The following is a 16,339-nucleotide window of genomic DNA, read 5'->3' as shown; positions in this document are numbered from 1 at the left end:
GAGTCTAGTAACCATAATGTTGTTCAAGTAATTGTACAGTAATGATGTAAAAAAAAAAAGATACAAGTTAACACTCTAGATTTCATAACATAGTATCCCAAATGTCCAAGATACAATCCCAAATTACCCAGCCTACAAAAAAACAGGAAAATCTCAATATGCATGAGAAAAACAGCAGGCACCAACTCCAAGATGACACAAATGTTGGAATTGTATCACAAAAACTATTATAAAAATGCTTTATCAAGTAAGAGGCAATATTTTTGAAAGGAATGGAAAGACAGAAAGCTCCAGCAAAGAAACAGAGGAATCAAATGAAAATTTAGAAGTGAAAAATACAAAAATGGAAATAAAAACTCACTGAACAGGTCTAACAAAAGAACAGAGATGAGAGAGGAAAGAGCCAGTGTACCTAAAGCTACATCAAGAGAAATGATTCAATCTGAACAAAAGAGAAATATAAAATGGGTGGAAGGGGAAAAGAACTCGGTGACTTGAGTGATACCAAAAGATGTAATGATATCACCGAAGTCCCACAGGAAAAGGAAAAATTCAATACGGAAAAAATATTTCAAGATATAATAGTTAAAACTGTCCCCAAACTGGTAGAATACATAAACCTACGCATTCAAGGAACTGAGCAAACCCGCCTGTAATGTTTTTATAATCCTAAGAAATACACATTTAGTCTATGTCCCTGGTTCCTGGCATAGAACTCCTAAAACCCTGTAATTTCCTAAGTGACAGGGGTGAGAAAAGCATCTCTTATAATTTATAATAAACCCCTTTCAACCATATTTGGATTCAGGTTAATCACATGACTGGTGACTGGGAGACCTTAGATACCTTCTGGATTGGGGCTGGCTACCAGAGGAACCAACCGTATGATTAGAGAGTTAGAACTTTCAGCCTCACTTCATCCTACCCTCTACCTCCAGGGAGGAAAGAGAGACTGGGGACTGAGCTAATCATCAATAGCCAATGATTTAATCAACCGTGCCTTTATAATGGAACTTAAATGAAGGGGTTTAGAGAGCTTCACTTTGGTGAATGCATCCTCATGAGGAGGGTGATGCACCCCAACTCCATGGGAACAGGAGCTCCTGTGCTCAGGATGTTTTCACACCTTGCCCTCTTCACCTAGCTGGTCATCTGTACCCTTTATAACAACTTTTATATTAAACTGGTAATAGTAAGTAAAATATTTCCCTGAATTCTGTAAGCTGTTATAGCAAATTATTGAACCTGAGGAGGGGGTGGTTGTAGGAACCCCTGATTTGTAGACAAGTCATTCAAAACTGTAACCTGGCAACCCACTACTTGCCTTGGCATCTGAAATTGAGGGCAGTCTAATGTAATTGAACCCTTAACCTGTGGATTTTGGGCTTACTCCAGATAATTAATATCAGACTTTGATTCAATTGTAGGAAACCAGTTGGCATCCACAGAGAATCAGAGAATTGCATGGTGTGGAAAACCCAAACATTTGGTATTAGAAGTGTTGTGAGTAGAGAAACGGTTTTCTTTTAATCCTAGAAGGTATAAATCTGAAGAAATCCATGCCCACCTAGATCATAATTAAACTGCAAAAACCTAAAGATAAAAATAAACTCTTGAAAGAGTCAGAGAAAAATAACTCATTACTTCTAGTGGACCAACAATTTGAATGACCATGGATTTCTTAAAGAACTATCAACCCAAAATATATATCCAGTGAATATATCCTTCAGGAATAAAGATGAAACAAAGATAATCTCAATGGAAGAAGATCTAATAGAATTTCTTGCCAGCAAACAACTCTTAAAAAGAAAATAGTTAAATCTAGTTTTTTAGATAGAGATAAAATACCATCAGGATGCTGGGAAGCTCAGGAATGAAGAAAAAGCAACAGAAGTGATAAGTATAAGTACTTGAGTTCTTTAAAATGTTTGACAGTTGAAAGAAAAAATGGTAAGTCAATGTATGTTGATACAATATATAAGACAACTACAGCATAAAGGGGAAAGGGAAAGAGAGCTTTTGATATTAACGTTTCTACATTCCAAATAAAATTGTAAATATGGACTCTAAATAGACTGTGAAAAGTGAAATATATATTGTAATCCCTAGAGCAACCATTTTTAAAAAACCAAGCCTATATAAGTAGATACAGTAAAAAATAGAATAGATAAAACAAAATACTAAAAAAATTCAAACACCACCACCCCCAAAAAAAAACACAAGAGAAAATGAATGAAAAACATAGGGAAAAAACAAAAGTCAAGTAACAATGATAGATCTAAATCCAAACAACAATGATCACATTAAGTGTAAATTACCTATCTAAACACACCAATTAAGAGATAGTCAGAACGTGTTTTACAAAATGATACAACTATATGCTGTCTATAAGAAACTTGCATTAATGATATAAATACTTCTATAGTAAAAGGCTAGAAAAAGATATACCACACTAATCAAAAGGAAGATTAAGTGGCTGTATTAATATCCAAGTAGATCAGAGCAAAGAAAATCACCAAGGATAAAAAGAGGTATCAAGTTATGAAGAAGAGTCAGTTCATCAAGAATTCACAAATTCCTAAACATGCATGTACCTAACACAGCTTCAAAATACATGAAGCAAAAACTCACAGAACTGAAAGGAGAAATAGACAAGTCCACAGTTATAGTTGAAGGCTTTGATACATCTCTTCCAGATATCAATAAGCAGACAGAAAATCAGCAAGAATACAGAAGAACTGAACAATACCATCAACCAATCAGATCTGATATTTAAAGAACATACCAGCCAACAACATCAAAATATACATGCTTATTCTTTTCAAAAAGAACATGGAACATTCACTAAGACAGACCATATCTCAGGTAATAAAATAAGCCTTAGCAAATTTAGAAGAATTGAAATTATACAAAGAATGTTCCCCTAAACTGTGAATTAGAAATCAATAATAAACAGATAACAGCAAAGTCTCCAAACACTTGTAAATTAAACACAGTGCTAGATAACCAATAGGTCTAAGAGGCATATCAAAGAAGATCAGACAATATTTTATACTGAATGAAAATAAAATTAACAACATATCAAAACTTGAGAGATATAGAAGAGTAGGAGGAAATCTATGGTATAAAATGTTTCTGTAAGAAAAGAAGAAAGGTCTCAAATCAATAATCTAACTGTTCACATTAAGAAACTAAGAAAACAAAAAAAATCTCAAAGCAATCAGAAGAAAGGAAAAAATAAAAGATACCACTGAAATTACAAAAAAACTCAACAGAGATATCAGTCAAATCAAAAGCTAGCTCTTCATAAGGAGTAATGAAAATTGATGAAAAAAGAAAACCTCAAGCAAGATTAACAGAAAAAAAAAGGAGACACAAATAACCAACATTTAAAATGAAATGTGTGATGTAACTAAAGAACCCAGACATTACAAAAACAGCAGAGCAACAGTACAAACAGCTCTATGTGCATAAATTCAACAACTTAGATGAAATGGAGCAACTCCTGCAAAACCACAAAATACCAAAATTCACCCCAAATGAAACAGGTAACCTAGAGTCTTATAACTACTAAAGAGATTGTATCATCATTAAAAACTTTCCAATGAAGAAATCTCTAGACCCAAATAGTTTCAATGGTGGATTCTACATAATATTTAATAGAAAAGTAACACCAATTCTATACAATCTCTATACAAAATAGATGAGGTAACACTTTCCAACTCAGTATTATCCTGATACCAAAACTAAACAAAGAGTATAACCAAAGAAAACTATATACCAATCAATATCCCTCTTGGACAGAAATTTAAAAATCCTCGACAGAATATTAGATAATTGACTCCAGAAACACAGAAAAAGGATAGTACACCACAACCAAGGAGGATAGATCCCAGGAATGCAAAACTAGATCAATAATTAAAAATCAAGCAATTTAGTCTACCATATTAACAGTATAAGAAATAAAATCCACAGATCATTATCATTTGATGCAGAGAAAGCATCTGATAAAACTCCATGTCCTGTAATGATAAAAACTCTCAGCAAACTAGTAATAGAAGAGACTTCCACAACCTGATAAAAAGCATCTTTTGCAGGGGTGAGAAACCTGCAGCCAACATTATATTTCATGATGAAGACTAAGATGGGAACAAGGAAAAAGGATGGCCATTCTCACTATATCTATTCAACATCATATTGGAAGTCCTGACCACTGTAAAAATATAAGAAAAAGAAATAAAAAGTACAGACTGGAAAGGAAGGCATAAAGCTGTCCCTATTCTCAGATAACATTATTGTTTATGTTGACAGTCCCAAGGAATCAACCCCAAAATCCCTAGAATAAGTGAGTTTTCAAGGTCACAGGATACAGGGTCAACATCATATTTTTTATATACCAGCAATACACAACAGGAAAATTAAATTTAAAAACCAATGCCACTTACAATAGCTTTAACAAAAGGAATAATTAGGTATAAATATAACAAAATATGTACAGGATATGTATCCTGAAAACTATGAGCCACTGATGGAATATATAAAAGAAAACCTAAATAGAGAGAATTATCATTGATCATGGATTAGAAAACTAAACAGTAAAGATGTCAAGTCTCCCATAATTGATCCATAGATTTAAAATACTTCCAATCAATATGCAAGGAGGATTTTCTTTTGAGATATAGATAATTTAAATGTAGTATTTATGTGGAAATACAAAGAACTCAAACAACCATTTAATTTTGTAAAAAGAACAAAAGAACAATAAAGCCAGAGAAATACCATCATCTATTTTTAGGACATAATCAAGACAATGTTGACAGTGTGGTATTGGCAAAAGGAGAGACACATAGAGCACTGAAACAGAATAGAGTCCAGAAACAGACACAAACAAATATACCAACTGGTTTCTGACAAAGGTACAAAGGGCAGTTCAAAAGTCAAAGGTGAATCTTCCCAACAAATCATACTGGAACAACTGGAAATAGGTGGAGGGGGAAAAATTAGTGAGAATATTTGATATGAATGTTATTACACACATCAAAATTCATCAACCTGTACACTAAGATTTGTGCATTTTATTAAAAATATTTTTATATCTTTTTTAATATAAAAAAACATTTTTTAAAAGAACTAGACATCCATATGTAAGAAAATGAACTTGCCTAAACCTCATACCTGTATAAAAATAAACTCAAAAGGGATGATAAAAGTAAATGTAAAACTGTAAAACTTTTATGAGAAAATCTTTGTGACCAGGGGTTAGGCAAAGAAATCTTAGGCATAATACTAAAATGAAACTGATAACTGGACTTCAACAAAATTAAAAACTTTTGCTATGTGAAGGACACTGTTAAGTGAATGAAAAGACATGCTACCAACTAGGAGAAAATATTTATAAGTACACATCAACAAAAAACTTGTATCCAGAATATGTAAGGAGCTCTAAAAAATCAACAGTAAAGAATAAGGACAACCCAAATAAAAAATGGGGGAAAAAACTAGAAAATAGAGATGGAAAATAAGCACATAAAAAAATGTTCAACATCATTAGCCATTAGAGAAATACAAAATAAAACCACAGTGATGAAAATGTTCTAAACTTGAGATTGTGCTGATGGTTGCACAACTCTGTAAATATACTAAAAACAACTTGTTTAAAATGAATTATTTTTGTTATGTAAGTTATAATAAAGATGCTAAAAAATGAAACTATGATATACCATTTACATACATATTAGAATAGCTACCATAAAAAAATCTAACAATATCAAGTTGGTGAGGATGCAGAAAAACTGGAACTCGTCGTATATGTCACTGGTGGGAATGCAAAATGGTACAGCCACTCTGGAAAACAGTTTGGCAGTTTCGTACAAAATTAAACATTAGACTTACTAAATGACCCAGTAACCCCACTCTTGAGTAGAGAAATAAAAACTTACATTCACACAAAAACCTGTACACAAATGTTTAAAGCAGTTTTCATAATCACCAAAAACAGGAAACACCAAAATTTCCTTCAACAGGTGAAAGGAAACAAAATTGTAGTATTTCCATTATAGTGGACTACTACTCAGCAATCAAAAGGAGTAAATTATTGATACAAGCAACAATTTGCATGAATCTCAAAGGAATTACACTGTATGAAAAAAGCAGGTATCAAAAAGTTAAATATTGCATTATTCCATTTATATGACATTCTCAGAATGACAATACGACAGTGACTGAAAACAGATCAGTGATTGATGGGGGACAGCTTAAGGAGTTTTGGGGGGCAATGGAACTGTTCTGTGCCAACTGTGGGGCTGTTTAAAGGCATTTACATATGTTAAAATTCATAGAACTGTACATCCAAAAAAAGTCAAGCAATCAAATAACATTATCGATATAGAGTTTATCACTATTGCAAGAGGCCAGAAGGAAATGAAACAAAATAGAAATAGTTTAAGTCAAACCATTTGTTTTAGAAAATGCTATATTAGGTAATATATACCCTAGTTTTCTTCAGCCTTATCAAGCTTTACTATACTGTAGGTATAGCAATGATAACTCCAACTTTTACTGCTTGCTGCCTTTACTTGGATAATGTCTCATATCTCCTTTTAATCTCCATTCCCCACCCAACCCCAATACCAGCTTTTATGGGAGGCCACAGATGTCTCACAAATGTTCTTATGTTCTTCACATCCTGTCCCTATTTTGTTGCTGTCTGGTTCTTCTAAAGTCATTTAAGGGAACTACTTCACCATTCCTAATACTGACCTTCTAAAGCTCAAATCCTTAAAGCATTCCTTTAGTTCTCAATATGAAAGAGACATGCTTGGTTCCTGCAGAGAATGAGGAGAATGCCCTCTTGTAATTATTTCAGGTTCCTTGAACATGCCATGTCTCAACTCTAGATCTTAGTACATGCTGTTTCCTCAACTTGAAAAACTTCCCCACTTTTTTCCTAGCTACTTCATCCTCCAAGTGTCAGCTAAAACATTAATACCTTAAGGCAACATTCTCTGAGCCTCCCAGATTATGTTAAATTTCCTTATCATATCCCTCTATAGCACTCTGTATTTCTTGTCTATAGTGCTTAAATACTTTTAAGTACTTATTCAAAATCACTGCTAGGTTACAGACTCTATAAAGACAGGGTAAATGTCTATTTTGTTCATTGCCTTATATTAATCCCTGGTGTCTGGTATGCAGACACACATGATTGGTTGCTCTATGCCTTGAGAGGTATTGATCTCCCTATCCATGGAGCTGTGAAAAGAGAGCTGAGTGACCATCTTAGTAATAATGTAAAAGGGATTCATGAAAAGGAAGGCAACTGAAACTGGAGGATCTCCAAAATCCTCTGAAATATCTTATAATGTAAATTACAAAATTTCAAATAATTAGAACACAATGGAATATATAATAAAACTATTCTGAACATAATCTATTCTTTATCATCTTATTTATGTCAATTTTTAAAAACATAGTGCCTCAGTTATTAAGAGGTAAAATCATTAATATATTGATATAATTAATTATCATTATATTGTGGATGAAGGGAATAGTTAACAGGGAGTTTGAGTTAAGAGAAAATCAGCTGACTAGCTCTCACCTATTTGACCAAACAATAAACTATTCAATGACTACATACAAATCAAATACTTTAAGTTCTTGATGTGACACAGTATTAGTCACTAAATGTACTTAAAATATGCTTAAAATAAAAATTCTGAAGAACATTTAAAAATTAAAGGACCAAGATCAATTTTGTCCTCCTAACTGAATTAGCAGATGTTGCCTGTTTTTATTTGGAATACATGTCATTTCATGGTATTAATTATTTAGCTAATATTTTCTTTCTTATGAAATCTGGTATTAATTGGAAATCAATTTTCTTAAGTCTAAACAAGTTAAATGTTTAGAGAACCATAATGTAATACCCAACTCTGTTTAAAACCATTTAAAAAGATTTGATCAGACAGTTTTCAAATAGACTTGGACCATTAAATACAGAACAGACACATTCTGTCTGACAATATGTATTTTTGAATTTAAGTGTGTTTCTGCACTTCAACAGGCATTATTCAATGAAGCCACAATAAAAACATATTAAAGATCAATTCTCCCTTACGAGTAGGCAAGGGAACTAAAATACATCTGTCAATCCTTACTGGTTCATAACAGACAAGATCTCAGAATCCTTGACTAATTATACTGCAAAGATTTCCAAATAAGGTCACATTCTGAGGTTAATCTTTTTGTTCTCCAACTTCCCTTCCCACACAGAGAAGCAATGCTGATTAAATAAAACCTTAACTTTAGCTATGGTCACCAATGACATACACGTTGCTGCCAAGGCAACAGACCCTTTCCAATCCTTATCTCCTCTGCCAGCATTTCGCAGTACTAACCACTCACAGTTTTTAACACCCTATGCCTTCACCTTGATTTCTCAGATACTAATCTTGATGGTTGGTTTTTCCTATTAAAGTCTACCACCTATATAAGGAAGACACCAAAATCTTTATCTCCAACACATATCACTCGTTACTGAGCTCCAGACTTACACACCACACTGAACATCTCCTTAAATACATACTGAACACTGGCTGTCCCACAAACCCTTTAAACTCAGCATATCCAAAATCGAAGGTAAGCAAACTGGCATTGTAATGGTTAGGAGGAGAGCCTCTGGAATCAAGATTACCTAGACTGAAATCCTAGCCCTGCCTCTTTTGTATTAAATGTCTGACTCTGGAAAAGATACTGTAATCTTTCTTTGCTCTTCTCATATGTAAAATAGAAATAATAATTATAATTACCCTAGCCCTACAAGTTATAGTTCATAATAGTGAATAAATCAAAGTTTGAAATAGTCTATCCTTGTTTCCATCATGGAGGTTCATTCTGTGTTGAGATGTGAGTTTACAGCAATGGGTTTTTGGAACCAAAAACTACAGTGCTTCTTAGAATCAAATATGTATTTTCCATGCCACACGTTTTAACCACACTTTATCAATGATGTAAACACCTTATAATTTTTTTCTGAAAAGCTGGTATTACATTGATAACTGAGAAAATTTTAAAGTAGTTATTTCCCCTCAACATAATGACTATTTCATTGACTAACAGCATTTTTATATGAGGTTTAGCATACCAAGTATTGTTTAAGTACTGTTTATTTCTCTAATTATTATTGCACTTCACCTAGTAACAGCATATATAAGAAAAACCATAATTACTTAAGTTCCTGAAAGTGAATCCGTGGTTCAATTTCAGTTGCCTACTCAAGATTTTGTCACTCTCAACCACTCGTACTCATAAATCCTTACCATTGAAGGCAGGATGCATTATGACTTTTCCAAGTCCCAGGCCCTTCTGCCTTGGTAAACCACCATCTCACTTAAAAAAATATTGAAAATCATATTTTATAACTGAGATGAATATAATCCAGGCTGGATTCATTATTACGGTGGGTAAAATTGCAGTATTTCCAGAATCTCTTGCCTGGCTTTAGTGCATCTCCATATCAATAGGTGTTTTCAAGGGGTGGAGAGCAGTATCCATCTCCCTATCAGTAGTAGGTAACTACAAGGGCCAGTGAGGGACCAAGAGGTGGGGTGGAGCTTTTTGGCTCTGCTGCTGCAGCCGGGTTAAGAGAGACGTGGGACAACTGCTTGTAAGCAATAAACGGGTTTCTTAAACTTTATTTCTCCCTTTGGATGATTTCAGTTTCAAAGGTATTTTGCCCCAGGATTTTCTCCCCGGAGTTACATTACATATTCACTATTCTTATATTTATTTTTCTTTTGATTATAAAACTAAAATTGAAATATTTGTGGACTCCTAAGAGAATTGTGAGCCCTAGGCAATGTACCCTACAGGAAGCAGGAAGTCAGTCCTGCTTCAAAAGAGTGCTTAAATATCACCTCTTCTCAATATTCTTTGATCTCCTCCCAACCTGGCCTCAAGGCAGAATGTCACCTTATTAGTCTCACAGCACTTGATTCTTTTCTTTAACAACATTTATCTTACTGAATTAGATAGACACTTAAGATTCTTCACCCCTTTAAGGACTGTGGCTTACTCATTTTTTAACACTCCTCCCCAACTTTCCCTATCTCCAGGATTTGACACATGGTTCTGGTTTTGAATTAAACTGTTAACATATTCAGAAAAGAACCCACTGTTCTCTGCATCTTCGTAGAAGGAAGGATAGAATAGTAACTGGTAGAAAAGACTGATGAGCACTAATGGTCACACACACAATACCCAGACAGAGCAGATAGAGGCTTTTTAACTATGTGATACGAGATCATGAAATGGCCAAATGTCTCAAGAGGCAGGCTAATAACTACTCATAGATGAAGTATCTGGATGATCCTACTATGAACTGTTAGTTCAGTATAAAGAAGAACTTAAAGAATTGGAGATGACTTTGGATAAACAGGGCTAAATGTATACAGAACCTGGAGGACATTCCAGAAGGAGATAACAGGTAAGTGGGGAAAAAAAGACTATTTTACTATCAGTATCTCTCTGAATGAGACCTTATAATATTATCCAGTCTCTAAGCAGATGGGAGTAAGTTTTCAAGAGGCAGGGGCTCTCCAAAAAGGAGTAAAATGAAAGCAGTTTCTGCCTTCTGCAGGGACAAAGTGAAAGCAGTTCCTTATTTAGACTCTTACTACAGAAGACAGCTACCATTGTTACCTGAAAGAATTTCATTTGGTAGGGTTTGCCCTAGTAAAATAATTGGCAGTATTGACTCTACGGTTACTTAAATAATCTAACAGTGGTTTTAGAGCTGAAAATTATATGCACATAACTAAACTTCAGGAGTTTTTTAAGTTGTAAAGTTTTCGTTCTGCAGTATTGTCAGTAACTACTTAATGAATTTACTATAATTTTGGAATTAATCATGTGGAAAGCTTCAATTATTTATGAATGCTTTAAGTTTTTACACGGTCTGACTCTCTAAAAAGCTGGTCAAATAGCAGCAACTGGGAAAGTGTGTAGGGGAGTAAAATCTAAAACTTGTATGCTCTTTAAGACAGAAAAAGTCTTTAAAAATTTTCAATGACAAAGCTATATGGTTTACCAGTGACTCTATCATTCCCAGGCTGTGAAAATTACTAATATAGAGAGGACACACCTATTGTGTTAAATTGTAAAATGAAGGATAATGTTCTCTATCCACCCAATATAATTATTTTGTTCTTTTAAACGCAAAGAGTGATGACAAAATAGAATGCATCCACATTAAAGGTCTTGGGGGACATCTGATAATTCCACTGATCTGTTGTAAACACACCACCTGTCCAAAACACACTAGTCTATAAATAATCATAGCTCTTCCCATCCCCAAAATGGAAACATCATTTCAGGAGGAAAGCAAAGCAAGAGAGATAACTGTGTCAAGCTGAAAAACAGTCTGAACTCTATTTTGGGATCAATGTTCTGATGGTCAAGCATTTAGCTTTCTTAGGTAGGATTTTTCAAAGGAACAGTCGAATTGTAGGTTAATAACCATAAATTATTAGTTAAAAACAAGATAAAATTATTTTATTCAATTAAGTTACATTTTACATCAGATCATTTTACACCAGTGGTCAGTCTCTCAACTAATTTCTACAGTTTGATTTGGTCCTTTCCTATTTCTAAATAAAATTAAAACATGTAATTGTATATATTAAAGTAACATTTTAAATGCTTCTCATTTAAGGTTTAACAGTCTCCTCTACACATTTGTTTAAATACTCACTGCATGTACAAAAATCTAAACATTAATACCATGTCTTTGAAAGATAACTTTTACCTATTCAGGACAATGACTTTCAAACTATGACCCACGTAACCAATGGCAAAATGACAGTTCCAACCCCTGCTCAAATCCAAGACAGGCAAAACTTCTTTCCTCACCTCTCTTACAGACCTACTTTGATCTATCCCAAATGACATTCCAGACCAATTAACAACTACCTAAATCTACCCTCAGTCTGTCAAACTCAACATACTCAGACTTTGCTAAATTTCAACAAATCATACCAAAAAAAAGAGTGGGAAGATAAATGTATTTAGAAGACTGAAATCATAAAACCAAGGTTTCTCCAGTGTCAAGAGAAAATGGAAGAATTTCCTTCTAAATTCTAATGATATCTAACCACCATATACTCTGATTTTACTCTCTGATTAACTCTACCTTTTAAACATCCTTACAACTGACTATTACATGGATAATACAACTGACTAAGTCACCCTATACAGGCACAAGTCTTGTACAGAATAACAGATACATAATTACTTACTGGATGGTACAAGAAAGGACAACATCCTAAATCTGTGGTTTTTAAACTTAAGCATGCATCAGAATCCTCTGAAGAGCTTGTTAAAACACAGAAGGCCAGGCCTCATCCCCTGACTCAGTACTTTGCAGTGAAGGTCCAAGAATTTACATTTCTACCAAATGCCCAGGCCATACTGATGCTGCTGGTCCAACAACCATACTTTGAAAATCAGTGATCTGATAATATTTACTAATAATATGCTATTCATGTCCTACACACAAAATCATACCTCAAATTGCTCTAATTTATCAATTTATAAATGTACTTTATGCCAACAGCTTTCTAATTTCTTTTATTGGACTACAGATAATTTACTGTGGTCTGTTTCCTCAAGTCTTTCATGTTATACCTCTACTAAAAACGTAAAGCTTCCAAAAAGGTAAAAGAGCTGTCGCATCACCTATTTCTTTAAGACAACAGAAGTTCAAAGTCTTCAGAAATTCTATGTATGTTGCTATATATTTACCATTCCTCATTAGAGAATCAGATTTATTCTCTAAGACAGTAAGCTTTGGTTTGATTTAGACAATTAAGTTCATTTCCCTTTTAATATCTGTTGAAAGATATTCTAATAAACTTTATTACTACATAAAAAAGCAGCTCCTCTCCATCTCCTAACACACTCGCCTATCTCCTTTTGTCAGAACCACTTATATTTTCATAAACCATAGTGATCTCTAAGAAATAAAATGTTAGAGATGCTAAACATATCAATATTTATTAAATGTCAAATTCAAACATTTTGATCCACTAGACAAAACCCTATTATGCCTCGCCAATATTATCTTTCAGATTCTCTTGTTGTGTATCTGCTAACTTTCCACTCATCCTTCTCAACTGTAAAGCTCGATGCTCTCCTCTTTCAATTAGTATCACCTTTAAAACCAATCTGAACCAGGTATTAACTCTTTTCCCCAACTGCAATCAACTCATTCCAATCATTTTTATTCTGCAAACAGATATACATTTGAATTATATTGTTTTGTACCTGTCAAAAAAAGTTTTTTGCAGCCATTCAGTGTGTATTTCCTTGTTCAAAAAAAACTGTGAAGTTCTTATATTTATTTTGATTCCTTCCTTTAAAGAAAACTATATTCCATACGAGATAGCATGCAGTAAATGCTTACTGAACACCACAACTTTGACAGTCAAGTTTATTACTAAGTATCAGTGTGGAAGAGACTGTTAGTGCATACCAATATAATTGTATTTCCTCTTCTGCCTAGCACACAAACAATATTTTCAAGTTTCTCCACAATTAGGTAGGGCCACATGATAGAGTTCTGGCCAACAGAATGCAGATAGAGTGATATATTTCATTTTAGGCCTACGCAAATAAAATCTCGCACACAATATCCTATACTCTCTTTCCATTTCTGTGGTGACATTGGAGGTCACAGGTTGAAATGATAAAAATATATGATGGAGAAAAAACTGAAGGAACAAAACAGCAGCAGACTCACAGAACCCAAGAATGGACTAACTGTTACCAAAGGGAAAGGGACTGGGGAGGATGGGTGGGAAGGGAGGGATAAGGGTGAAAAAGGGACATTACGATTAGCACACATAATGTAGCTGACGGGGGGACATGGGAAAGGCAATATACACAGAGAAGACAAGTAATGATTCTATAGCATCTTACTACGCTGATGGACAGTGACTGTAATGGGGTATGTGGTGGGGACTTGAGAATTGGGGGAGTCTAGTAACCATAATGTTCTTCAAGTAATTGTACATTAATGAAACCAAAAGAAAAAAAATTTTTTTAATACATATATGTGTGTGTGTGTGTGTATATGATGGAAGAGCCTGGATTCTTAAATCACTTTCTGGAAGACACTTGTCTAGGGAATATTCTGATTAAACATATCTATATTGGACTTTGTGTGAATAAGAATTAAACTTTTGTTAGGTTAAACCACTGAAACTTGGTTTATGTTACTAGTACTACTGATACTAGTATGGCCAATAATGCTCAGGAAATTAAAGATATCCTTTTTTACAATTTCCAGAAGATTTAATTTAACTGTACATTGTTCTAAGTGCAACCTGAAAGTATTAATAGTGTTTTTCACTCAGAATCATCATTACTTTTCTATGTTCACTATTACAGATGATGTGCAATACAATGAAGCAGAATATAGTCTGACACTTAAAATTTACCTGAAAATGATTTCTTATACAGTATTTATTACTAGAGCACTTATAATAATTTATTCATTATTGGAAGCAGAACTATACTGTATTTGAACCTCTTACAAAGACTCTTCTTTATTTCTAAGACTTATGTAGATGGAGCAAATTTTTCAATAATTGCAAGCAATACTGTGACCAGAATAGGTTGATTCTGTTTAGTAGGGAATGGTCTTAACTTTTAAGCCACATTATCTATCTTATCATGTTTCAGACCATCCTGATCCAAAATTAAAAGCCAAAAATATTTGAATAGTCATCTAAGTACCACTGTCTTAAAAATTATACTGTACACACACACAAACCATTTGCTATAGATAACAGAAAAAATATACTAGGAACAATTCCAATTGTGCATTCTGATTCAAACCATCAAAATAATTTAATTTCTTGGTTAAAAAAAAATGTTCTCTCGAAGGGAAAGTAATTTCAAATGTACAATCCACATGGAATAAAAAAACTAAAATACTATTCAAGATTTATAAGTATCAGCCAAGAACATCAGGAAGATCTTCTAACACAGGATCTTATGTAAGGACCAAATTATTTTTTACCAGTGTTACTTTCTGCTCAAGTCGGGGCACCTATTCTTTAATTTAAAAAAAAAAAAATTTTTTTTTCTTAGTTTCTCACTCTGTTTTATTACAGCCCTCAGTTTTATTAGCTTCATGGCCTTATAACTGGTAATATCAAGATTAAATGTTCCTAACAAAAATGTGCCTTTCTAAAGATAAAGAAATTAAAAGTAGACCACTCCCCACTAGTGGAAGAAATGTAAAACTCTTATTAAAACAGGCAGAGTATGTCTCAGAATGGGCCTCACCTCCCCCAAATTTTTGTCCCCATAAACTACTACATATCGTTAATACTAATAATGAAAGTAATAAAGATTTTAATGAAAACTGTAACATTAATGTTGGTGAAGAAATCCTCAATGTATTCAGGAAACTTGTTATGCCCTACTACACTTTGGTGAATTACAACCTAAGAAGTAGCCTTAGAGCAAAAGTTTACTTGTGATGCAGTCAGGCAGTTCTGGATGATTGATTTGGGGGGTATTCATGGCAAATAAGTCATTATCTGTGGACTAAAAGAAAATTATTTTTAAAATAAATTTAGGATAAATATGTATGTGGCAAGGGAGAACTAAAAACAGTAACTGTAAAAACTTTTACAGACCTGTTGGTTTTTTATAACCTTGGTGTTTTATCTGATGAAAGAATATTTACAGTATCTAACTCAGTGAGATGGAATGACTAAACAATTTATATAAGCTGGAATTACTATTTATCTTACAATTTTCTCTAAATTATGGCTAATTTATATGGATCATTTTTTAAATGTTAACAAGTCAGTCATGCCCCCTGTGTATTTGTCAATGTATTGCTAGCAGATGGCTAATGAGTCTTAATAAGGGTCCTCATTACAATTATTATGGATTGAGAGGTTCAAGGCTTATGGCTAGAACTGCATACTCAAAACCTGTACAACTCTTCTGGAGGAACAGTCAAAACATACGATTTTGAAGCTGGAATGGACTTTATCAATCATCTAACCACTCCTCTTATTTTACAGATGAGGCCCACAGATAGACAGCTAGTTCAATGTTAAGCTGAGATTAAACTAAAGGTTCTTTTGACTATACTTCTTGATTTAATGTCTTCAAACTAGCTAAACCTAACTAAGTCAAAAACCCCTTATAGATAAAATAAGAATGATATAGCATCATTGATATGAAAGATATTGTTATAGCTGACAGAGACTTAATTTTTTTATGACATTCAGGAGGTGGGCATAAAACCCAGTTCACTTAT

The 16,339-nt window shown here is 33.5% G+C and overlaps 1 protein-coding gene across 1 annotated transcript in view; it reads right to left on the bottom strand.

Moving 5' to 3' along the window:
* The window catches only part of XPR1 (xenotropic and polytropic retrovirus receptor 1), a 232,685-nt gene that overhangs the window by 152,979 nt on the left and 63,367 nt on the right, over positions 1 to 16,339 (bottom strand). The window lies entirely within an intron of this gene.

Source organism: Manis javanica, chromosome 11 (assembly GCF_040802235.1).
Source record: "Manis javanica isolate MJ-LG chromosome 11, MJ_LKY, whole genome shotgun sequence".
NCBI classification, from domain to species: Eukaryota; Metazoa; Chordata; class Mammalia; order Pholidota; family Manidae; genus Manis; species Manis javanica.
Note: the sequence above shows the minus strand (reverse complement) of the source record. Positions and strands in the feature narration are given on the sequence as shown.